At 38.9% G+C, this 24,953-nt stretch overlaps 1 protein-coding gene across 1 annotated transcript in view; it reads right to left on the bottom strand.

The window, feature by feature from the left end:
* The window catches only part of LOC113619869 (olfactory receptor 13C3-like), a 344,039-nt gene that overhangs the window by 149,857 nt on the left and 169,229 nt on the right, over positions 1 to 24,953 (bottom strand).

The following is a 24,953-nucleotide window of genomic DNA, read 5'->3' as shown; positions in this document are numbered from 1 at the left end:
TCTCCTCACTCTTCAACAGATATTTATCAAGTATTTTTACAGTGCTAGACACAGTGTACAGATGAGAGCATCGCCTGGGAGCACTTTATTACTAATAAGCATTGTATTTTACAAAGTACTTTTTGCATCTGTTATCTCATTTGAGTCTTTCTATAAGCCTATTTTACAGATAAGTAAACCGAGACTCAGGGAGCATATGTGAATTTGGCCAGGGTAACAGTAGAACGAGAACTCATGTCTGTACTGTTCTTTCCTCCATACAGAGCTGACATAGCTATGAAGGTTACGGGGAATGTGGCTCTATATTATCTTACGGTTACATGTATATCAGAAATGGTGTCTATTTTGAATTATAAAATCACACAAAACACTTTTTTTTTTTAAAGTAATGCACTGTCTTGGGAATTCATAATGAAACCTACTCAAGATAACACTAAAAAGGCTATTCTATTAAACTGTGTTAGGGGCTGAGCACTGACACAAAGTTGCTTATCTAATTCCCCAAAATAGCTCATGAGCTAAACTGGTTTCTCCTGGGTCTGAGAGACGTCCAATAGCCTGGGTAAGCATGACTAAACTTAAAAGGAGAATAACAGAAATAAAGCCAAAAATTAATAAAAATAAAAAGGAAAACATTTTATTTTGAATGACTTCCCAATTGCGTTGTCTATATTGACTGGTATTTAGCTATGGATGAATAAAGGTTCTGAAAAAGCACAACTTTTAATAATTTTGAACCAAAAAGTTGGTACAGAGACAACCAAGATGTTGATTAACCACTTTGCACATATGCTAACAGGTTTATTCAGATTTTGCATTTAAAGAGACAGTGACAATTTTCTGACTAAATAATTTAAATCCAAATATTAATATCAGAATAGCAACTGTTCTTTAGGGAGTACGTTCATCAGGAAAACCTGTATTCCACCTCATGCTCCTGCTCTCTTCTGAGTCAGACCACACGTTACAGTGTTGGCTCTGACTGGTCTATTGGAAAATTAAAGAGTTCTGGCAACCTGTAAGTCATGGATGTGAATTCTGTCTTAATCAGGGCTTGCACGTTAAAGTCACCTGAGACACCGTTGGGAAACAAGATACCAAGTTTCACGGAAAACTTGCCTTGTGTTCTAAATTCTGTCTCTAAGGCAAACAAAACAGAAGTGATCCCCTACAACAAAATTAATCCAGTGGCTAAGGTTCAAATGCGTGTGGACACTTCCAGGTCCTCTAGGAGGTAAATTTGCTAAATAACGTAATTTGTTTCTGTCATTTTTTCTTTTCAAGATGAATGATGACTTAGTGAAAGCATCACTTATGGAAAGAATAGCTTGAAACCATCCATAAAAGAAGGGATGAAGTTCATGCACATCCAGCATACTCATTTTATTTTCTGATTCTCTTAGGAGTCAAATTTGCTCTCCGTTATTTTTGTGGACTCATGCTTATGATGGCTATTTCTTGTTTGCTAGTGACTTCTGATTGTGAACTCATTTAGAGGAAATTTGTCACGAGACCTGGCTTTGTTATGGTCCTCCAGGAAGAATGTGTGTTTGCCTCTGCCAGTTGCCTGTGGTCACTACCAACCTCAAAATAAATGATCCTTTGGAGGTTTTTAGGAAAACTGATTGTTTGAATTTAGTCTGCAGACATACTTAATTGTTTCTGGTAACAAAATCTCAGCTAAGATTTCCTGCTGACTATTGTGTGGGGTGATTTTTTTTCCTAATTCACTTTTTCAGTAAGAATGTAAACTTTTGGGTGCACAGATTTATGCAGAGGTTTCCCATTAGACATTTGAACTTGGGCAGAGTCCATTCTTTGTCTCCTATCATCTGCAGCTCTCAGTTCTTTCCTAACTGAAGATCAAGGATACCAGATACGGGCAACTAGTGGTATCAGAGCTCACTTCCCTCTCTATATTTCTTTTATTTATTGATTGATTTGGCCTCTGAGAATTTTACTCATTACCTCTCAGTTTAAGTTGAGATATATTTACAATTAGCTAGATTTACTTATAGCTAGCATTATTTTGTTATTCCTAGTGGGACAATTTTTCAAGGTGTCTAGTTCATAATACTGCCAGAAATTAATGATTACTAAGATTTTTATAATAGTTTCTCATTCTTTTATAATTTTTTTCATTTAACAATATATTCAGCCATCTTTACCTATTAGTATGTATAGATTTGCCTATTTTTTTGGAATGGCTACGTAATGTTAAATACTATGGATAAACCATCATTTATTTAACAAGTGCCCTACTAGTGGATATTTCAATTGTTTCCAGGTTTTTTTTGTTATTAGAAAATCCACATATATATATATATATATATGTTTGCAGATCTGTATATCTAGATTAAAACTCTAGAGTTAGAATTGCTAGATTAAAGGATGTGATACTTAAATTTTGATGTTTATTTCCAATTTGCTTTTCAAGTTTGCAATAACAAATTTGAGACAGAAAGAAAATTAGTGTGCTTGAATCCTCATTGTCTTGTCTACATTGGGTTTTATTGAGAACATTATTTATTAATTTGAGGGAATAGTTTGCTTCCTAACTTTATTCTAGAATTTATTCCATAGAGACAAAACATATTACAGAAATATGCATGGAATGGTTTTAATAGATATTTTTCATGCCAGATGAGGAACTGATTTGAACCAATTTTTCTCACATACAACTGAGAAATACAATCTGTTCAGGGCAATGCAATTAGATTTCTCATCTGACTGTGAGTGTCCTAACTGTTTGGAGAGTATACAGAATGAGGCCGATTGGAATCCCTGTTCCAACAAGAGCAGTAATGAATCTTTACATTCAAGACTAAGGAAGAAATCTATGCCTTCGCCCAGCGTGCAGTGCTTTCCTTCACAGTGTTGTTCCGCCAGGCCAGAGGATGACACCAAAGAAGACTCAGTGTTTCTTCCCTCAGAAGAAGAAAGCTATGTAGTAGCTTCTGAAAACAATCACCTTGGTCTAAACCTTAAGGGCATTACAAGGAACATCAGACCGTTGAGAGAGCTGACTGTCCAGGAGTTACTGAGAAAGTCTGGGGACAGCAAGAAGTTCCAACCAAACTCCATGCCTGTGGGTCACTTTAGAGACCAGGAGGTAATGAAGTTCAGAAGAGCTCTGTATTATTCCGGAATTTGGGTGGCACATGCCCAAGGCTACAGATTCGAAAAGCACCTGTCAGCCAGTTATTTCAAGAGAAACCCTGGTTGCCTACACCGGCTGGTCCGCTGGCTGAAAAGGGAACTAACAGCTGTTTATGGAGCTTATGGCTACACAGTGAAGAATATCCTAGCCACCATTCTCCATCACATGACAAAATATGATCTGGACAGTGAATCCTTCATTAACCTCCTAGAACCTTATCTCCAACAAGATACCCACCATTTTCTGCATGAATTTATCAGTTTTGTTCATTCACCTTACACCATGGAGACTTATGACCAACAAGCCATCTATCAATCTCCTTATGCTTCACCTTGGGTAGAAAAGAGGTCTGTTGCATCAGCTCCTGTTTTGCCTTTGCCTAAGGATCAGACTGTACTGGCATCTCAACATGATATAAAAGTCTACAAACACCCGGGGCCAATGGAAAAATGAGCAGAGGCCTCTGTCAGGCTTGAAAGCATTTCCAAATGGTAACACTTCCTTGAAGAAATCTGAAATCCCATTACTCCATCATAAAGCAGCAAAAGCAAAATCCATGCTTGGATCAAAGACAAGTCAGAACCAGGAGATCACAAAGGTATAACTAATACCAACAGCATGCTCCTGAATTGGGCTACACCAAGGGAGAGGGGCCCAGGCTTACTGAATTGCAAAAAAACAAATGTTAAAGAGAGGAAGACAGAAGGGATAAAGTTGTTTCCTGGTCATGCCCAGGACATGGGAAAGAGTGAAACAACTGTATGCACCTTCAGTTCCCCAGCAATTTTTAATCAGGGGCAGCCATGGAAGAACAGCCTAAGAGAAAAAAAGGTTTTGAACGTTGGCCGGCAGATCAATTTCCAGAAAAAAAGAAAAAAAAGAAGAAAAAAACAAATGTTCAGATTCTCCACCAAAGACCTTTCAGAGAAGATTGCCCAGACAAACATCCTTAATAAATTGCAAATCCAGAAAGAGGGACCCTTCCTGGAGTTGCATTTCAGAAACTGCCTTTACTTCTAAGAGAGATGGTAGGAAGCTGAGCTCTTTCAGAAAAAAAAGGATGAAGTGCAGACAACCCTCCCAGTTTGCAGAAGTTGGTTCACACTGCAGTAGGGGAATCCAAAGACAATCAAGGTCCAGAACTCAGAGATCCAAATCCTGGTGTGCTGGACTTACAAAGAGATCTGTAAGCAGAGATTCAAGTAATCTCTCTCTGAGAGGAAGCCACAGAAGAGAACACTTCACCCTGAATATATGCTGTGAGCCCTCAAAGGAAAAGAAGGCACATGGCTATGAATCAGACTGTGAGAGACCATCTTCAGCCACCGTCCAATACATGAAGCTTCCTTCAATGGCTGGGAAGAGACCCGAGTGTCCTTCTAAAAGTGAAGATTCTTCCCAATCTGGAAGCCACTGTAACAGTCCCACATGCCTACAGAGGGAGAAACACATATCCCCAAGTAAAGAAGAGATGAAGTCCAAAACCACATTTCCTAGAGCTAGAAAAACCAGAGCAGTTAGGCATAGAAGAAACAAATGTCAGTGTTTAGAAACACAAACTACAGAGGAAGTCAGTGATGAAATGGGGGATCTGAATGATGTGAGGCAAAAGAGTAGTCTTTCTGAGTGTGCACCTTCCTGCAGGAGGTAAATCCAAAAGAAAAAGAAGAATCCAAGTCTTGAGAAACATCACCAGGCCAAAAATGAACAGGAAGGAGACAAAGTATCAGAAACACAGAGGTGAAAATTGTTTTGAAAGGCCACTCTACTCAACTAGCCACCAAGAATCTTTGAAAGTATGAATACAATCTGAAAAAGATCACCAAAAAGATTCAGCCCATCACTTTATGACTGGAACTAAAAGCCCAATAATTAAATTCAAGGCTCCTTTTGGAAACAAATGCATATTATTAAATTGGTCATGTATGTAAATATTATTTTTGTCTGCTTTTGTCTTATGAACAGAATTATTAAAATATTTGACTTATATTTTAGTTGTCAGATTTAAGTATGAAGACTGGCTGCCGAGAGTTGCAAACACTATAGAAACAATAGGAGTGTATGTTACTAAACACAAGTTATGCATATTAAGTATTATAGAACACACACATATATGTGTATGTGTATATATATTCCAAGTTTATTCATATTCCAAGTTTTAGTTCCTAGAAAATGAGGCAGCACGGTCACTGTCTTAAGATATAGTTATTGCGTTCAAGGATTTCAAATCTAGTTGTGAAAACAGATGCAAATAAGTAGGAAACACTGAACATCTGTGGAATATTCGGTACTACCTTCCTGCCTCCCCACCCTGAAAACTGTGCCTTCACATGCCCAGAGAGCTAGATGTCTTCCTTAAAAAGTGCCAGGATTTTAGATAACTCTGATTCCCTACCCACCAAAACCTGGCCCAGCAATGGCAACTACACTTAAGGCAAGCTAATCATAGTATTTTCTCCCTCTGGTCACACAACTGTTGAGTCCATTGGTAGTCAAGTCATGGTACTTCCCTGAGACTTTTTGCACTGGTTCTGATAAATAGGGTCATTCTTCCTCTGATGAGTCCACTGGTAGTCAAGTCATGGTACTTCCCTGAGATTTCTCGCACTGGTTCTGAGAAATAGGGTCATTATCCCTCTCTAGTAGCAAATGGTGAAATTTTAAATTTGGATACTATTAAGAGCTGTATTTCTCAATTTGTGAAGAAAATCAGTTTGAGGTAAATGAGGAGAAAGCTAGCAAGTACAAGCAAGATAAGTCATGAGAGTCTTGGAGTCAGGACCTGGATCTTCTAGAAACTGAGCTGCCCTTTTGCTTTTCACACAGTTTTATTTTTTAACCCTATTTAGGTTTTTTGAGTCAATACATTTCCTCTGTGCCGCTCTTATTAAGTGGAATTTCCAATTACTTGTAATCAAACAGTTCACTGGGAAGTAGCACAATGGAAATCTGTGAGAGAATAGACAGGGAGCAACAATTCCCTTGGGGAGGTTTCCAAGGGCTTCATGGAGAAGTGATATGAATATGGTCTTGAAGAGTGAGTAGGAGTTTTCCAGGTGAATGTGTTGGCAAGGGCTATCAAGAAAAAATAAGCAACTTAGAGAAAAAAAGAAGAAAAATAAAAATTTCCAGCACTCTTCCTCCAGGGTGACTGGAAAATTCAGAGAGATAGACTGAGAAGGGAGGCTGATGCCAAGTTGTGAACAGTAAGAAACCTGGCTTTTCTGGGTCCACAGCCCAGAGGCACAACGATGAAGCACCTAATTGTAGCACAGGACTCAAAATTCAAATTAATTTTCTAAAATACCATTTTGTTTTAATAACTCCCATTTAAAATTAATCAAGACATGTTCTTACAAAAACCTTAGAAAACCTGTGTAAACACATATTTATAAAAATATAAATGTGTTTCAGTACATTCAGTTGTAAACATTATACTTCTTTTTTTTTAATCCACACTTTCATCAAGTTATTTGAGCAGTCCACTGTCAACCATGAGCTACAACTTTCATGGTAAAGATTCATGGGAATATATGCAAAGTCCTGAGATTAGGAACAGGAAATCAATTGTAGTGGTTCAAGGTCACCACAATTTAGCTGCACAGGCAGATTTCGTTTTATTGCGCTTCACTTGGCACTCCACAGATATTATATTTTTTAAAAATTGAAGGTTTGTGGCAACCTACATCAAGCCAGTCTATTGGCATAATTTTCTAATAGCACTTGCTCACTTCGTGTCTCTGTGTCACATTTTGGTAATTCTCTCAATATTTCGAACTTTTTCATTATTATTATTTTTGCTCTGGTGACCTGTCATCAGTGATCTTTGATGTTAATATTGTAATTGTTTTGGGGTGCCATGAACCAGGCTCTGTAAGACCGTGAACTTAATTGATAAATGTGTGTTTTGACAGCTCCACTGACCAGCTGTTCCCTCTCTCCCTTTACTCAGGCCTCCCTATTTCCTGAGATACAGTATTAAAAGTAAACCAGTTAATAACCCTAAAATGGCCTCTAAGTGTCCAAGTGAAAAAAAGAGTTCCCACCTTTTACTTTAAGCCAAAGCTACAAATGATTAAGCTTAGCACCAAGATAGGCCAAAAGCTAGACCTCTTGCACCAAACAGTTAGCTAAGTGGTGAATGCAAATGTAAACGTCTTAAAGGAAATTAAAAGTGCTACTCCAGAGAACACAACAATGATAAGAAAGCAAAACAGCCTTATTGTTAATTTGGAGAAACTTTTAGTGGTCTGGATAGAAGATCAAACCAGCCACAACATTCCTTTAAGCCAACGCCTAATGCAGAGAAAAGCCCTAACTCTCTTCAATTCTATGAAGGCTGAGAGAGGTAAGGAAGCTGCAGAAGAAAAGTTTGAAGGTAGCAGAGGTTCATGAGGTTTAAGGAAAGAAGCTGTCTCCATAACATAAACGTGTAAGAGGAAGTAGCAAGTGCTGATGTAGAAGTTGCGGCAAGTTATCCAGAAGATCCAGGTAAAATAATTAATGAAGGTGCTACACTAAACAATAGATTTGCACTGTAGGCAAAACAGCTTTATATTGGAAGAAGATGCCTTCTAGGACTTTCATAGCTAGAGAGGAGAAGCCAATGGCTGGCTTCAAAGCTTCAAGACTGACTCTCTTGTTAGGGGCTAATGTAGCTGGTGACTTTTAGTTGAGGCCAATGCTCATTTACCATCCTGAAAATCCTAGGGCAGTTAAGACTTATGCTAAATCTATTCTTCCTGTGCTGTATAAATGGAACAACAAAGCCTGGATGACAGCACATCTGTTTACAACATGGTTTACTGAATGTTATAAGCCCATTGTCAAGACCCACTGCTCAGAAAGATTCCTTTCAAAATATTACTGCCCACTGACAATGCACCTGGTTACCCAAGAGCTTTGATGGAGATGTACAATGAGATTAATGTGCTTTCATGCCTGCTAATATGACATTCATTCTGTAGTCCATGGATCAAGGAGTAATTTTGACTTTTGAGTCTTATCATTTAAAAAATACATTTGATAAGGCTACAGCTGCCATAGAGAATGATTCCTCTAATGGATCTGGGCAAAGTCAATTGAAAACCTGGAAAGGATCTACCATTCTAGATGCCGTTAAGAACATTTACCCTTAAAGGAATACAAATAATGTGTTTTCACTTATATGTGGAATCTAAAAAACAAAACAAATAAGCAAATATAACAAAACAGAAAGACTCACAGAGAACAAACAAATGGTTACCAGAGAGGAGAGGGGGAGGAGGAGGGGTGAAATAGGTGAAGGGGATTCAGAGGTAAGAATTGGCAGTTACAAAGTAAATAAGTCACAGGGATGTAATGTACAGCACAGAGAATATAGTCAATATTTTATAATAACTTTGTATCATGTGTAATCTATAAAAGTATTGAATCACTATGTTGTATACCTCAAACTAGTATAATTATACTTCAATTTTAAAAAAGAACATTTTTGAGTCATAGGAAGAGGTCAAAATATCAACATTAACAGGAGTTTGGAAGAAGCTGATTCCAGCCTTCGTGGGTGACTTTGAGGGGTTCAAGACTTCAGTGGAGAAAGCAACTGCAGATGTGGTGGAAATAGCAAGAGAACTAGAATGAGGGGTGGAGCCTGAATATGTGATTGAATTGCTGTACTCTCATGAAAAAACCTTAATAAATGAAGAGTTGCTTCTTACGCAGGAGCTAAAAAGTGGTTTCTTGAGGTGGGATCCACTCCTGGTGAAGATGCTCTGAAGATTGTTGAAATGACAACAAAAGATTTAGAATGTAACTTAGTTGACAAAGCAGCTGCAGGATTTGAGAGGACTGACTTCAGCTTTGAAAGAAGTTCTACTTTTAGTAAAATGCTATCAAACAGCATCGCATGCTACAGAGAAATCACTCATGAAAGGAAGAGTCCACTGATGGGGCAAACTTCACTGTTGTCTTATGTTAAGAAATTGTCCCGGCCACCCCTGCCTCCAGCATCGACCCTGATCCCTCAGCAGCCATCAGCACTGACACAAGACCCTCTATTAGCAAAAAAATTACAATTCACTGAAGGCTCAGATGATGGTTAGCACTGTTTAGCAATAAGTTATTTTTAATTAAGGTATGTACATTGTTTTTAGACATAATGCTATTGCACATATAATAAACTACAGTATACTATAAACATGACTTTTATATTCACTAGGAGACCAAGGACTTTGTGTGACTTGCTTTATTGTGCTATTTGCTTTATTGCAGTGGTCTGGAACCAAACCTGCAATATCTCTGAGGCATGCCTGTAGTTAACATTAAAAAATAAAGTAAAACTGTTATTGTGGTCAAAAGTGTACTTATGAACCAATAATGTTAGGCTGCATTCAAATATGTAGAGAAATTCTCTGTGTAGGGAAAACCAAAATCGATATCTAAATATCTTCAAATACATGAATGGATGTTCTCTAGGCAAGTATATACCTCTGGGTCATTTAGGAAAGGAATTTGGCTTTATTAAAGGAGAAATTTACAGGGGGTGGTGAATTTTGCTTGATCAAAGAAAACCTGTCCTATGAGAGTTATGGTTCCAATGAGTGGACATATGGTAGATGAAGAGACCAATAAGGGAAGGAGCTCTCGTCTTTGGAAGTGTCCATGCATGGCTGGAACCCTATAAGAAATCTGACTGGATGTTTTATAAATTTCCATTTAACTCAAAGATTCCAAGATTTATTAACAAGTCACAGAAATCTGTTAATGAACCAAAAATATCATACCTTTATACAGCACAACTTTTCTTGGATGGGAAAAATGTCAATGATAATACAGTAGTAATAATTAGTATTGAAAGTTAACTATTTGTGACACACACACACACGAACTCTATGAGATTTTTTTTTTTTTTTTTTGTGGTACACGGGCCTCTCACTGTTGTGGCCTCTCCCATTGCGGAGCACAGGCTCCGGACACGCAGGCTCAGCAGCCATGGCTCACAGGCCCAGCCGCTCCACGGCATGTGGGATCTTCCCAGACCGGGGCAAGAACCCGTGTGCCCTGCGTCGGCAGGCGGACTCTCAACCACTGCGCCACCAGGGAAGCCCATGAGATATTATTTGAATCTACATTTTAAAGATGAAGGGGAGGAGCTTCAAGATGGTGGAAGAGTAAGACACGGAGATCATCTTCCTCCCCACATATACATCAGAAATACATCTACATGTGGAACAACTCCCACAGAACACCTACTGAACGCTGGCAGAAGACCTCAGACCTCCCAAAAGGCAAGAAACTCCCCACATACCTGGGTAGGGCAAAAGAAAAAAGAAAAAACACAGACAAAAGAATAGGGATGGGACCTGCACCAGTGGGAGGGAGCTGTGAAGGAGGAAAGGTTTCCACACACTAGGAAGCCCCTTCACGGGCGGAGACTGTGGGTGGCGGAAGGGGAAAGCTTTGGAGCCGCAGAGGAGAGCACAGCAACAGGGGTGCGGAGGGCAAAGCGGAGAGATTCCCGCACAGAGGATCAGGGCCGACCGGCACTCACCAGCTCGAGAGGCTTGTCTGCTCACCCGCCAGGGCGGGCGCGGCTGGGAGCTGAGGCTCCGGCTTCCGTTGGAGCGTTGGAGCGCAGGGAGAGGACTGGGGTTGGGGGCGTGAACACGGCCTGAAGGGGGCTAGTACGCCACAGCTAGCTGGGAGGGTGTCCGGGAAAAGGTCTGGACCTGCCGAAGGGGCAAGAGACTTTTTCTTGCCTTTGTTTGCTGGTGCGCGAGGAGAGGGGTTTCAGAGCGCCGCTTAAAGGAGCTACAGAGACGGGCACGAGCCACGGCTATCAGCGCGGACCCCAGAGACGGGCATGAGACGCTAAGGCTGCTGCTGCCGCCACCAAGAAGCCTGTGTGCAGCACAGGTCACTATCCCCACCTCCCCTCCCGGGAGCCTGTGCAGCCCGCCACTGCCAGGGTCCCGGGATCCAGGGACAACTTCCCTGGGAGAACGCATGGCGCGCCTCAGGCTGCTGCAACGTCAAGCCGGCCTCTGCCGCAGCAGGCTCGCCTCGCATTTGTACCCCTCCATCCCCCCGGCCCGAGTGAGCCAGAGCCCCCGAATCAGCTGCTCCTTTAACCCCGTCCTGTCTGCGTGGAAGAACAGACGCCCTCAGGTGACCTACACGCAGAGGCGGGTCCAAATCCAAAGCTGAACCCTGGGAGCTGTGCGAACAAAGAAGAGAAAGGGCAATCTCTCCCAGCAGCCTCAGGAGCAGCGGATTAAACCTCCACAGTCAACTTAATGTACCTGCATCTGTGGAATACCTGAATAGACAACGAATCATCCCAAATTGAGGAGGTGGACTTTGGGAGCAACGATATATATATATATATATCCATATAGATATAGATATAGATACAGATATAGATTTTTTCCCTCTTTTTCTCTTTTTGTGACTGTGTATGCGTATGCTTCTGTGTGTGATTTTGTCTGTATAGTTTTGCTTTTTACCATTTGTCCTAGGGTTCTGTCTGTTTGTTTTGTTTTTTTTTGTTTTTTTTTTTTTTTTTTTTTTTTTCGCACTTTTGTTTTCACTGGTGGTTGGTTTTTTTGGTTTAGTTGTTCTCTTATTTCCTTCTTTCTTAATAACTTAAGAAATTTTTTTAATTATTTTTTTTTTATTTTAATAACTTTATTTTATTTTATTTTAACTTTTTCTTTCTTTCTCTCTTTTTTTCTCCCTTTTATTCTGAGCCATGTGGAGGACAGGCTTTTGGTCCTCAGCCAGGCATCAGCGCTGTGCCTCTGAGGTGGGAGAGCCAAGTTCAAGACATTGGTCCACCAGACACCTCCCAGCTCCATGTAATATCAAACGGCGAAAATGCCCCAGAGATCTCCATCTCAATGCCAAGACCCAGCTCCACTCAACGACCAGCAAGCTACAGTGCTGGACACCCTATGCCAAACAACTAGCAAGACAGGTACACAAACCCACCCATTAGCAGAGAGGCTGCCTAAAATCATAATAAGGTCACAGATACCCCAAAACACACCACCAGACATGGACCTGCCCACCAGAAAGACAAGATCCAGCCTCATCCACCAGAACACAGGCACTAGTCCCCTCCACCAGGAAGCCTACACAACCCACGGAACGAACCTTAGCCACTGGGGGCAGACACCAAAAACAACGGGAACTACGAACATGAAGCCTGCAAAAAGGAGACCACAAACACAGTTAAGATAAGCAAAATGAGAAGACAGAGAAACACATAGCAGATGAGGGAGCAAGGTAAAAACCCACCAGATCTAAAAAACGAAGAGGAAATAGGCAGTCAACCTGAAAAAGAATTCAGAATAATGATAGTAAAGATGATCCAAAATCTTGGAAGTAGAATGGGGAAAATACAAGAAACATTTAACAAGGACCTAGAAGAACCAAAGAGCAAACAAACAATCATGAACAACCCAACAAATGAAATTAAAAATTCTCTAGAAGGGATCAATAGCAGAATAACTGAGGCAGAAGAACGGATAAGTGACCTGGAAGATAAAATAGTGGAAATAATTACTGCAGAGCAGGATAAAGAAAAAAGAATGAAAAGAATTGAGGACAGTCTCAGAGACCTCTGGGGAAACATTAAAGGCACCAACATTCGAATTATAGGGGTACCAGAAGAAGAAGAGAAAAGGAAAGGAACTGAGAAAATATTTCAAGAGATTATAATTAAAAACTTCCCTATTGATATTTATAGGACATTCCATCCAAAAACAACAGAATACACTTACTTCTCAAGTGCTCATGGAACATTCTCCAGGATAGATCATATCTTGGGTCACAAATCAAGCCTTGGTAAATTTAAGAAAATTGAAATCATATAAAGTATCTTTACTGACCACAACACTATGAGACTAGATATCAATTACAGTAAAAAATCTGTAAAAAATACAACACATGGAGGCTAAACAACACACTACTTAATAACGAATTGATCACTGAAGAAATCAAAGAGGAAACTAAAAAATACCTAGAAACAAATGAAAATGAAAACACAATGACCCAAAACCTATAGGATGCAGCAAAAGCAGTTCTAAGAGGGAAGTTTACAGCAATACAATCCTACCTTAAGAAACAAGAAACATCTCAAATGAACAACCTAACCTTACACCTAAAGCAATTAGAGAAGGAAGAAGAAAAAACCCCTAAGTTAGTAGAAGGAGAGAAATCATAAAGATCAGATCAGAAATAAATGAAAAAGAAATGAAGGAAACGATAGCAAAGATCAATGAAACTAAAAGGTGGTTCTTTGAGAAGATAAACAAAATTGATAAACCATTAGCCAGACTCATCAAGAAAAAAAGGGAGGAGACTCAAATCAATACAATTAGAAATGAAAAAGGAGAAGTAACAACTGACACTGCAGAAATACAAAGGATCATGAGAGATTACTACAAGCAACTATATGCCAATAAAGTGGACAACCTGGAAGAAATGGACAAATTCTTAGAAAGGCACAACGTTCTGAGACTGATCCAGGAAGAAATAGAAAATATCAACAGGCCAATCACAAGCACTGAAATTGAAACTGTGATTAAAAATCTTCCAACAAAAAAAAGCCCAGGATCAGATGGCTTCACAGGCAAATTCTAACAAACATTTAGAGAAGAGCTAACACCTATCCTTCTCAAACTCTTCCAAAATATAACAGAGGGAGGAACACTCCCAAACTCATTCTATAAGGCCATCATCACCCTGATACCAAAACCAGACAAAGAGGTCACACACAAAAAAGAAAACTACAGGCCAATATCACTGATGAACATAGATGCAAAAATCCTCAACAAAATACTAGCAAACAGAATCCAACAGCACATTTTAAGGATCATACACCATGATCAAGTGGGGTTTATCCCAGAAATGCAAGGATTCTTCAATATACGCAAATCAATCAATGTGATACACCATATTAACAAATTGAAAGAGAAAACCATATGATCATCTCAATAGATGCAGAGAAAGCTTTTGACACAATGCAACACCCATTTATGACAAAAACCCTCCAGAAAGTAGGCATAGAGGGAACTTACCTCAACATAATAAAGGCCATATGTGACAAACCCACAGCCAACATCTTCCTCAATGGTGAAAAACTGAAACCATTTCCAATAAGATCAGGAACAAGACAAGGTTGCCCACTCTCACCACTCTTATTCAACATAGTTTTGGAAGTTTTAGCCACAGCAATCAGAGAAGAAAAGGAAATAAAAGGAATTCAAATCAGAAAAGAATAAGTAAAGCTGTGACTGTTTGCAGATGACATGATGCTATACATAGAGAATCCTAAAGATGCTACCAGAAAAATACTAGAGCTAATCAATGAATTTGGTAAAGTAGCAGAATACAAAATTAATGCACAGAAATCTCTTGCATTCCTATACACTAATGATGAAAAATCCGAAAGTGAAATTAAGAAAACACTCCCATTTACCACTACAACAAAAAGAATAAAATACTTAGGAATAAACCTACCTAAGGAGACAAAAGACCTGTATGCAGAAAATTATAAGACACTGATGAAAGAAATTAAAGATGATACAAATAGATGGAGAGATATACCATGTTCTTGCGTTGGAAGAATCAACATTGTGAAAATGACTGTATTACCCAATGCAATCTACAGATTTAATGAAATCCCTATCAAACTACCACTGGCATTTTTCACAGAACTAGAACAAAAAAGTTCACAATTTGTATGGAAACACAGAAGACCCTGAATAGCCAAAGCAATCTTGAGAAAGAAAAACGGAACTGGAGGAATCAGACTCCTGGACTTCAGACTATACTACAAAGCTACAGTAATCAAGATAGTATGGTACTGGCACAAAAAGAGAAATATAGATCAATGGAACAGGATAGAATTCCCAGAGATAAACCCATGCACGTATGGTCACCTTATCTTTGATAAAGAAGGCAAGAATATACAATGGAGAAAAGACAGCCTCTTCAATAAGTGGTGCTGGGAAAACTGGACAGCTACATGTAAAAGAATGAAATTAGAACACTCCCTAACACCATACACAAAAATAAACTCAAAATGGATTAAAGACCTAAATGTAAGGCCAGACACTATCAAACTCTTAGAGGAAAACATAGGCAGAACACTCTATGACATAAATCACAGCAAGATCCTTTTTGACCCAGCTCCTAGAGAAATGGAAATAAAACAAAAATAAACAAATGGGACCTAATGAAACTTAAAAGCTTTTGCACAGCAAAGGAAACCATAAAGAAGACGAAAAGACAACCCTCATCATGGGACGAAATATTTGCTAATGAAGCAATTGACAAAGGATTAATCACCAAAATTTACAAGTAGCTTATGCAGCTCAATATCAAAAAACAAACAACCCAATCCATAAATGGGCAGAAGACATAAATAGACATTTCTCCAAAGAAGATATACAACAAACACATGAAAGAATGCTCAACATCATTAATCATTAGAGAAATGCAAATCAAAACTACAGTAAGATATCATTTCACACTGGTAAGAATGGCAATCATCAAAATTCTACAAACAATAAATGCTGGAGAGTGTGTGAAGAAAAGGGAACCCTCATACACTGTTGGTGGGAATGTAAACTGATACAGCCACTATGGAGAACAGTATGGAGGTTCCTTAAAAAACTAAAAACAGAACTACCATATGACCCAGCAATCCCACTACTGGGCGTATACACTGAGAAAACCATAATTCAAAAGAGTCATGTACCAGAATGTTCATTGCAGCTCTATTTACAATAGCTAGGACATGGAAGCAACCTAAGTGTCTATTGATAGATGAATGGATAAAGAAGATGTGGCACATATATACAATGGAATATTACTCAGCCATAAAAAGAAATGAAATTGAGTTATTTGTAGTGAGGTGGATGGACCTAGAGTCTGTCATACAGAGTGAAGTAAGTCAGAAAGAGAAAAACAAATACCGTATGCTAACACATATATATAGAATCTAAAATAAAAAAAATGGTCATGAAGAATCTAGAGGCAAGATGGGAATAAAGACGCAGACCTACTAGAGAATGGACTTGAGGACACGGGGAGGGGGAAGGGTAAGCTGGGACAAAGTGAGAGAGTGGTAGTGTATTTATGGACATATATACACTACCAAATGTTAAATAGATAGCTAGTGCAAAGCAGTCGCATAGCACAGGGAGATCAGCTCTCTGCTTTGTGAGCAGCTAGAAGGGTGAGATAGGGAGGGTGGGAGAGAGGGAGACGTAAGAGGGAAGAGATATGAGGATATATGTATATGTATAACTGATTCACTTTGTTATAAAGCAGAAACTAACACACCACTGTAAAGCAATTATACTCCAATAAAAATGTTAAAAAAAAAAAAAGATGAAGGAAACTGAGGCTTAATGATGTTACTTGCCAAAGAGCACAAAGACAGTAAGTATTGCAGTCTGAATTCAAACCCAGACAGCCCTAATTCCAGAGTGACTGATCTTAAACCCAACTTGACACTGCTTAACTTTTTTGCTTAATATTTTCTTGTTGCTGTCTTTTTCAATCACCTATCTTTCACACCCTGTAGTGAACACACTCACCAACACTGTCATTTTACCTTAACAATAAGTGACTAAATTTAGTTTAATTATGCCTGTGTTTTCAAATGAGCAAAACAAGTTACAAAGAGATTATATCATAACAATGAACAGAGCTGAGAGCCAAACTGTAGGTCTAACTGCCCATGCTTAGGGTTTATATAGCTTGTCATGGTTGCCTGGGCTTTTCAAGTCTAACTCAAATGTACCTACGGCCCTCAATCACCTAGTCTTCTCTGCTACTGAGAGCCCTTATTCATTCAAAATGCGAAATACTCATATAACCATGCAGGGTGAGGCATTACGGGGTCATTTCTACTTATTTATAGGACCAAGAGCCTATCACCCTGAATCTTCCTTTTGATGCTAATGGGGTTCATCTCAGCCAGCTGGGAGGAGGCAGTTGAATGATTTTCAGTACACATGCTTCAGTTCACCCAGTATCTTCTATGGCAGGGGCGTCAGTGGAAACTCTGAAGCCTGGGGCCAGTTTTTCTCTCTGTCCTTGACTCTAGTGGTTTTTTTTTTTTTTTTTTTTTTTGCGGTATGCGGGCCTCTCACTGTTGTGGCCTCTCCTGTTGCGTATCACAGGCTCCAGACGCGTAGGCTCAGTGGCCATGGCTCACGGGCCCAGCCGCTCCGCGGCATGTGGGATCTTCCCGGACCGGGGCACGAACCCGTGTCCCCTGCATCGGCAGGCGGACTCTCAACCACTGTGCCACCAGGGAAGCCCTCTAGTGCTCTTTTGACTGACACTGAGAGGCAGGTAGGGAGAAATGAGGCTTCTGAAGATATTTGAGAGTCATTGTCAGATATGAATAGTTTTTAAAAAAATGGGTTATTAATGCTTATAGCTTTCTATCATGAATATTTTAGCTAATGTATATTTATTAATAACCACAACTACTGCTTAGGAAAGGCCTTTTGTCTATGCTCACTGGAACTATTAGTATATCCTCCCAACTGGTTTCCCAGTATATTTGTATATTTTAAAAAATTGTATATTATTTATACAATTTTTATTTATACAATTATTTATTTATATTTATATTTCTAATATACAAATTTATCTGAGTAATTTCCCTGCCTAAAATTCTCCATTCGTTCCCCATTGCATAGAGGATAAAGTCCAAATTATCTACTCTTATATATAAGGACCCTCTGGCCCCAATCCATTCCTATATCCTTTTGTCCTGAAAGACAAAACACACAAACACATACATACATACATACATCTTTATATCTGCATACAACATTTCTTACCCATAGAACAGACTGTACCTTCCCTGCCTTAGACAAATAGGTTCCCTTCACAACACTTATTTCAGTGTCTTCCATACAGATAGTAGCTGTTCAATAAACGCATTTCGTCTAATTGGTCTAGTAGTATTGAACTATATAATCTTGGCTAAGTGAGTTAATGTCTCTGCAATTCAGTTTTTACCTCAGTTAAATGAAATTGTTGCAATCGCTTTTGAGTCACTGATCTAATATTCTGTAAAACAATGGCACTGCCTTACATCTGAATCTTCTCATAGTGCTTCATGTCAGTGGTTTTGACTGGACTCATCCTTCACACTCACCTAGTCTTTTAAAAACCATATTATTGGGATTTACGGTGGATTTTAAATTGTTTCTTAGCCTATAATTGGGATTTGGCAACACTCTGCTAGAGTATTTAGATTTCTTTCAATTTCTAATATTCTATAAATCTTTGATTTGGGGATTTAATTTTTTAAAAATTTATCTTATTGAAGTACAGTTGACTTACAATGTTAATTTCTACTTTACAGCAAAGTGATTCAGTTATACATATATATATATATATAATAGTTTGTATCTGCTAATCCCAAACTCCTGATTCACCCCTCCCCCCACCCCACCCTCCACCATTTTGGCAACCACTTCTGTTCTCTATGTCTGTGAGTCTGTTCCTGTTTTGTAAATAAGTTTATTGGTATCATATTTCAGGTTTATTAGTTAAGTTAAATAGTCACTTCAAAGTGACTAGTGAACTACTACAAGTATTGTATAGCTACGTAATGATAAATTTTATCACATTATTAAGTGACTGAAAGAAAATTTTAGGACATTGTTTGGCATTACTGTCATGTGCACTTTTGTCTCATTGATACATCATGTATTAATGTACGTCATAAAATATCTGACCACAGGTAGCTTCAAAAGTTTCAGTAATGTTCAGTTGTAAAGCTGCTTAGGGAGTTAGCAGGTACCTTTTTTGTTAGATTTCATAGCAAATATGTTATAAATGTTATTTTACATACCAAATACTATACAACAACATTTTGAAATATGAAGGTTCCGCATATACACTTATTTATCAGGTTACTCAGAAGACTAAGGTGCTGTATACTTCAGCATAAATATAGTGCCTGGATGTTAAAACAAGCAAGGAACAGATGCAGCAGCTTAACTGCTGATACAAGGCAATGATCAATCACTCCCTTGCTTAACCCTTTAATGCTTTTTCAGTCTCTACTGTCAACTGCAGCAAGTTCTTTGCTTTTTTTCTCCCAAATGATTCAAAGACCCATGACACAATGATACCAGCAGAAGGCTGGTTCCTCAATCAGGCCAGGCCATTGTCCATCTTCATGCTGACTTCTTAGCTTGGAGTGTTCTTTTCTCCACTGTTGCTTAGAAAACTCTTCTTTCTAGACTCTATTCAAGGGACACCTCTTTGAAACCTTACCTGACATTTTCACAAATGTCGAGCTGTTAGAAGCAAATAATTACTTTCTTTGTGCCCTCATACAAACTTCTATCGTAACACCAAAAATACTTATTTTGACTTTTTATTTTACATGTCCGACTCTACCCTCCCCTTCTCCGGGCTCAAGAATGAGAGCTTCTTTAAGACAAGGACTAGGCTGGCACATACTAGGTGCTTATTGAATGCTGAATGAATGAATGAACGATGAAGGATACAGGACAAAGTTTTAGATATAAGTTGAACAGAATATCAGTTGTGAGAGCCATCATGAGGAAACAGGGATTCAAGTAGGGTCCCTGCCACGAAATCCAATGTAATCCATTCCAAACACTTTTCTGTATTATAACCTAAAAGTCAGTGGGCTGTGCCCAAGCAAGGTAAATCCCAAAAAGATTCTGAAGGATGCCCTTAGATAATCACCGATGTGTTAATCTGAAATTTTCTATGTACTATATCAAAATGACACTTACTGCTTGATAGAAATTCAGAATCTCAAGCTCCAACCTGAATCTGAATCTTAATATTAACCCCAGTGATTCATATTCACATTATTTTGAGAAACACTTCTTTAAAATAACAATTGTGGGACTGAACTCCAACTAGAAATTATGATTGTTATCTAAAATACAAGTCTGCTATCATATACTAGTCAACAGCTATAACTATAATAAACAAGATTTTAGGTCAAGCAAAAAAATTGAGGTAGTGGAAACACAATCTAATTAATGAATTTAAGTAATTATTCATTGTTTATAATCACTTGAATGAGTTCCTCTTTGGAAATACATAGGGAATATATAACTTTTACATATTATGTGTAAAAAACAGACCATTCTACATACACAACATACATGAACATAAATTCTCAGGCAGAAATGAATTAGCAGAGTATGTTTATGAAGTCCTTTAGAATCAAGCTCAGGTCAAACATAGAAAGCTTTAGGAAACACAAATTTAATGAGAGAATTTTAAAAGTATTTAAAGGAGCAGTACAGCATAGTGGCAAAAAGCATAACCTCCAGAATCAGGCTGTCTGGATGCAAATCCTTGTTCTATGTTTACTAGCTGTATGACCTATGGCAAGTTCTTTAAAACATCCATTCCTCAATTTCCTCATCTCTAAATGAGGATAATAATAGTAACCACCTCAAAGGGTTGTTATAAGGAGACAATATATGTAAAATGCTTAAAACAGTGCCTGGCACATAGAGCTATATAAATATATGTGTATATATTTGCAAGTAACTATTATTTAATATCACCATTATTACTAAAAGACTTGGCATTTAAGAGGACACAGGTTGGTCTGGACACAAGAATTGGCCCACAGTAAGAATTGAAGAAGCCGAGAATAGAGGAAGGCAAATGAGCAGTTGTGATGTGATGAGCATGACTGGGGATTAGGGTGTGAATAATCGTGAAATAGGAGACATATGGGGGGTCACGCCACCATAAAGGGAACAGAGAGGCAGAGGAAAGGATCAATTATTGAGCACATACAATGTGCCAGGGACAATGCCAGCAGCCTTCATATATATTAGCTGGTTTATACCTCACACTTACCTAAAGTAAATCCATTTGTTTAACCAGTAGGAAATGGGGTGATTCTTTCCAATATGATCTAAGCTCTTTTGATGAAGATGATGACGGCAGTGGCAGCGGCTAACACAGGTATAGTGTGTGCTGCATGCCAAGCACTGGTCTCAACATACTGTTTGTGTTACCTCTTTTAATCTTACCAAGAACTCTTGGCAGGTATATTATTATGATCCCATTTTACAGATAAAGAAACCGAGGCATAGAGGAATTAAGAAACTTGCCCAGGGTCATTTGCCCAAGGGTTAGAGTGGCAAAGCTGGGCTCTTACCCCAAGCAGGGTGGAGCCAGTGCCCATGCTTTTAACCATCACACTGTACCTTCTCCTGTTAAAACAACAGCAACAACAATATCTTGGAGTAGGGGCAATGAATTCATATTTCGAGTATCTATTGTATATTAGAGTACACACTCCCATATTTAATTCTCATCACTATGAGGTGAGGTAGGGAGCAGTGTTGACATGAGACTTTGGAAAATTGGAAATCAAAGTCCAAAATGAATAATATGAATGGGAGAAATAGAAGGCTGTAAAAATAACCATGTTTTAGTTAAATTAGAATTCAGAAAAAAATGAAAGTCTTGATTAAGAGCCAGCAAACTTTTCCTGTACTCAGCCAGATAGTAAATAGTTTAGCCTTTATGAGAACATGGTCTCTGTCACTAGTTACCTCTGCCACTGTAGCATGAAAGCAGCCAAAGATGATACATACATGAAAGGGTATGACTATGTACCAATAAAACTTTATTTACAAAAATAGTTGGTGGGCCAGATTTAGCCCACGGTCCATCATTTTCAGATCCTTGTTCTTCAAGTAATAAGAACTTTTCTTTTATGGTTACCAGGTGGTTCAAACCATGATAAATAAAATACAGTGTTATCAATATTCAGGATTCTGTTTCTTAAGAATTAAACTCTCACTGATGAAACAGTTGTTGAACTACAGAATATCAGTGACACAAAGGGCTGGCTGCCAATAGCTTATTTTTGGAAAGGCAAGGAAAAAAAGGTTAAAAAAATGTAAGGTTCCATTAAAAAAAATGTAAGGGATGTGGATGCATTGATTTGTTCTACAAATTACAGATAAATCATGAGTCATTAGAGTCAGCAATAACTGGAGAGGATCTTAAATTTATGAAAAAATAAAAGGTTATTTTCTTCTAAAGTAGCTACCAAAATGAAGTGTCAGATTGGAGATCACAGATTGTGTCCCCCACTTTTCCCTTCTCTTCACTTCGTCTGATCCCCAGGCATTTATAATAACTTCATGATGAAAAATTAGTCATTTCATCTTGAAAGATATATTGCATCCACATGTGGGTCAAGTGATTTAATCTTGATTAGTGCTGTCTGAGGCTTGTCAGATGGGTTAGCGATTGGTCATGTATCTCATAGCACCTCTATTAAATCCACTGGGAATTAACATGTTAAATCCATAATCATGCTTTATTGCCTGTATAATCCTGGGTTATGGCTAAACGAAGTTGATTCATTTTTCACATGTTCACCAATGTGAAGTCATATTTTCCCTTAACTAGTAATTAACCTTTATGGCTTTATTAACTACTTTATTAAATTTAAATGAAATGTTTATTGGAAAGAGTTAATGGGAAGTGTAAACCACAATGACAGTGTGGCCCTGGTGATGTCCTATTCCCTGGAACTTCTCTATTAAAAAGTTTCATATTACAAATAGTTCATTTTTTATCACAAGGTACCAGTGCTTGTCACTTAATAGGCAGTGTGATACAATAAAATAAGCAATGGATTTGGAGTCAGATAGACCTGGGACAAAATTCATATCTAATTGCTTACTAGCTGTGTGACCTTGGGCAAGTTACCTAACATCTCTGAGCCCCAGTTTCCTTATATGTAACATATAAATAATAATAACTATGCCTAGACTTCTGAGGGTAAAGGAAGTAAATGAAATAGTGGGGAAGATATAAGGGGTAGTCAATTTGCAAGAGGTAATTTTTATCAGAGCTTCTATTTTGGGTTGAAGCAGTAAGATTTTTGTACTGTGTTCATAAGGAGGGAGAAAACACTGAAGGCCAAAGGATGGTGTATATTCCTAACTTCTTCTCACCTTCCTCCGCCCCATTGACTAGATATAAACCCTACTGTTTCTATATATATATGTAAGACTGCTTACGTATTTCATAACGAATCCCCAGGACTGCCATAGTCAAAACTGTCACCCTGTACTAATTAGAAAAAGGTCCCCCTTGGGCAGGGACAGCCCTGTGGACATATGGCTTGACAAGCAGAGAAACTTTTGTGAAAAGAAGGTGGACTGGGGCTCATGGCTTGGTGAGCAGAGCATGGGTTGTGTATCAGCTCCCCTCACCTCTCAGCAGGGCACTCTTGTTCAGACCACAACCCACACACCTGCAATGTGGTACCCTGAACCCCAGAGTTTTAACTGGGCATTTGGCTATCTAATTGGAGACAAATTTCCCAGCCTCTGTTGTAATTAGTTCCAGCTACTGGGATGTATCCAGAAGTGGTGTCTATAACAACTTCCAATCATCTCCTTAAGCAAATCCTTTGTCCTGTATATTCTCTTTCTTTTTCCTCTGTCTGGGAAATGGCAGTGATGGGGTAGCCATCTTGGAAACGGAGAGAGAAGCCGTGTTTTGAGGATGGCAGAGCTAATCCATAAACCAGGAGGGAACAGAGTCCTGGGCTGCTCACTTCAAGAATATACATCAACAGAAATAAAATTCTATCATGCTGAAGCCACCATGTGCTGGCATCTTTTTGTTATTTCTAAACCATATGGGGCTTTTAGAGCAGAGTCGATGGAGTTATTTTTATGAGGAGTCTGATTTCCACTGACACAAATAATGCTGCTTTGGGTCCCAGGTGGAAAGGTAAGATGAAGTGTGGAGAGGAGCATGTGGCAGTGCTTTGGCACCAGTGGCAGTGCCCAGGAAGGTAGCAGAGCAATGATGGAGACTGATGCATGATAGGAGATGGCAGACGCCCAAGAATCTTGGCAACGCAGAGGCTCTGCTCAACCGAATTGGCACACGGGAGCTCTTCCTATGGATCCTTCATTATACTTGAGGGAGAGGAATGTTGCAGCTGGCTCAGCTCTGTGTGAGGAGATGATGGGAAGAACAAATTTTGTGTTGCTACTGTTACTCTGACCCCACCTATATTCAAGGGGTTAGCAGCACCTAGAGTCAATCAGGGTCCAATTACACCATTTATTTTGAATAGATGTACTTTACTAAAGGGTACTTGTTTCAGAAGTGTTCGAAGAGTTGAGAAAGAAAAAAGGAACATGAGATAATACAGAGATTAGGAACTACAGGAAGTTCCTAGGACTGTGAGAAGCAGAGAGGAGATGTGTTAACAAATCCCTAGTGGGGGTGGTGGAGGCCACCACAGCTATGGCAACTGCTTCTCAGAGAGTTCATAGCTTCCTGCTGCCCCAGGGGAGGGGGGAGGAGAGGAGAGAGGAGGGAAAGAGGAGGGGGGAGAGAGAGAGAAAGAAGAGGGATGGAGGGAGGGAGGGATAAAGGGGGAGCATAGAAACTAAAGAGACCATAAAAACTATAGCAACTAAAGGACCATAAAAAACGCAAACTCAAACCAGAACTAAAACTAAAAAGACCATAGAAACTAAAGAGGAGGGAGAGATAAAGGGGGAGCATAGAAACTAAAGAGATCATAAAAACTAAAAACTATAGCAACTAAAGGACCATAAAAAACTCAAACTCAAACCAGAACTAAAACTAAAAAGACCATAGAAACTAAAGAGAGAGAGAGAAGGAAGGAAGGAAGGAAGGAAGGAAGGAAGGAAGGAAGGAAGGAAGGAAGGAAGGAAGGAGGGAGGGAGGGAGGGAGGGAGGGAGGGAGGGA

The sequence above is a fragment of the Aethalodelphis obliquidens genome, unplaced genomic scaffold (genome assembly GCF_003676395.1).
Source record: "Aethalodelphis obliquidens isolate GAN/ISIS:26980383/991018 unplaced genomic scaffold, ASM367639v1 scaffold7, whole genome shotgun sequence".
Classification (NCBI taxonomy): Eukaryota; Metazoa; Chordata; class Mammalia; order Artiodactyla; family Delphinidae; genus Aethalodelphis; species Aethalodelphis obliquidens.
The sequence above is the reverse complement of the archived record's forward strand: the minus strand, read 5'-3'. Positions and strand labels throughout refer to the sequence as shown.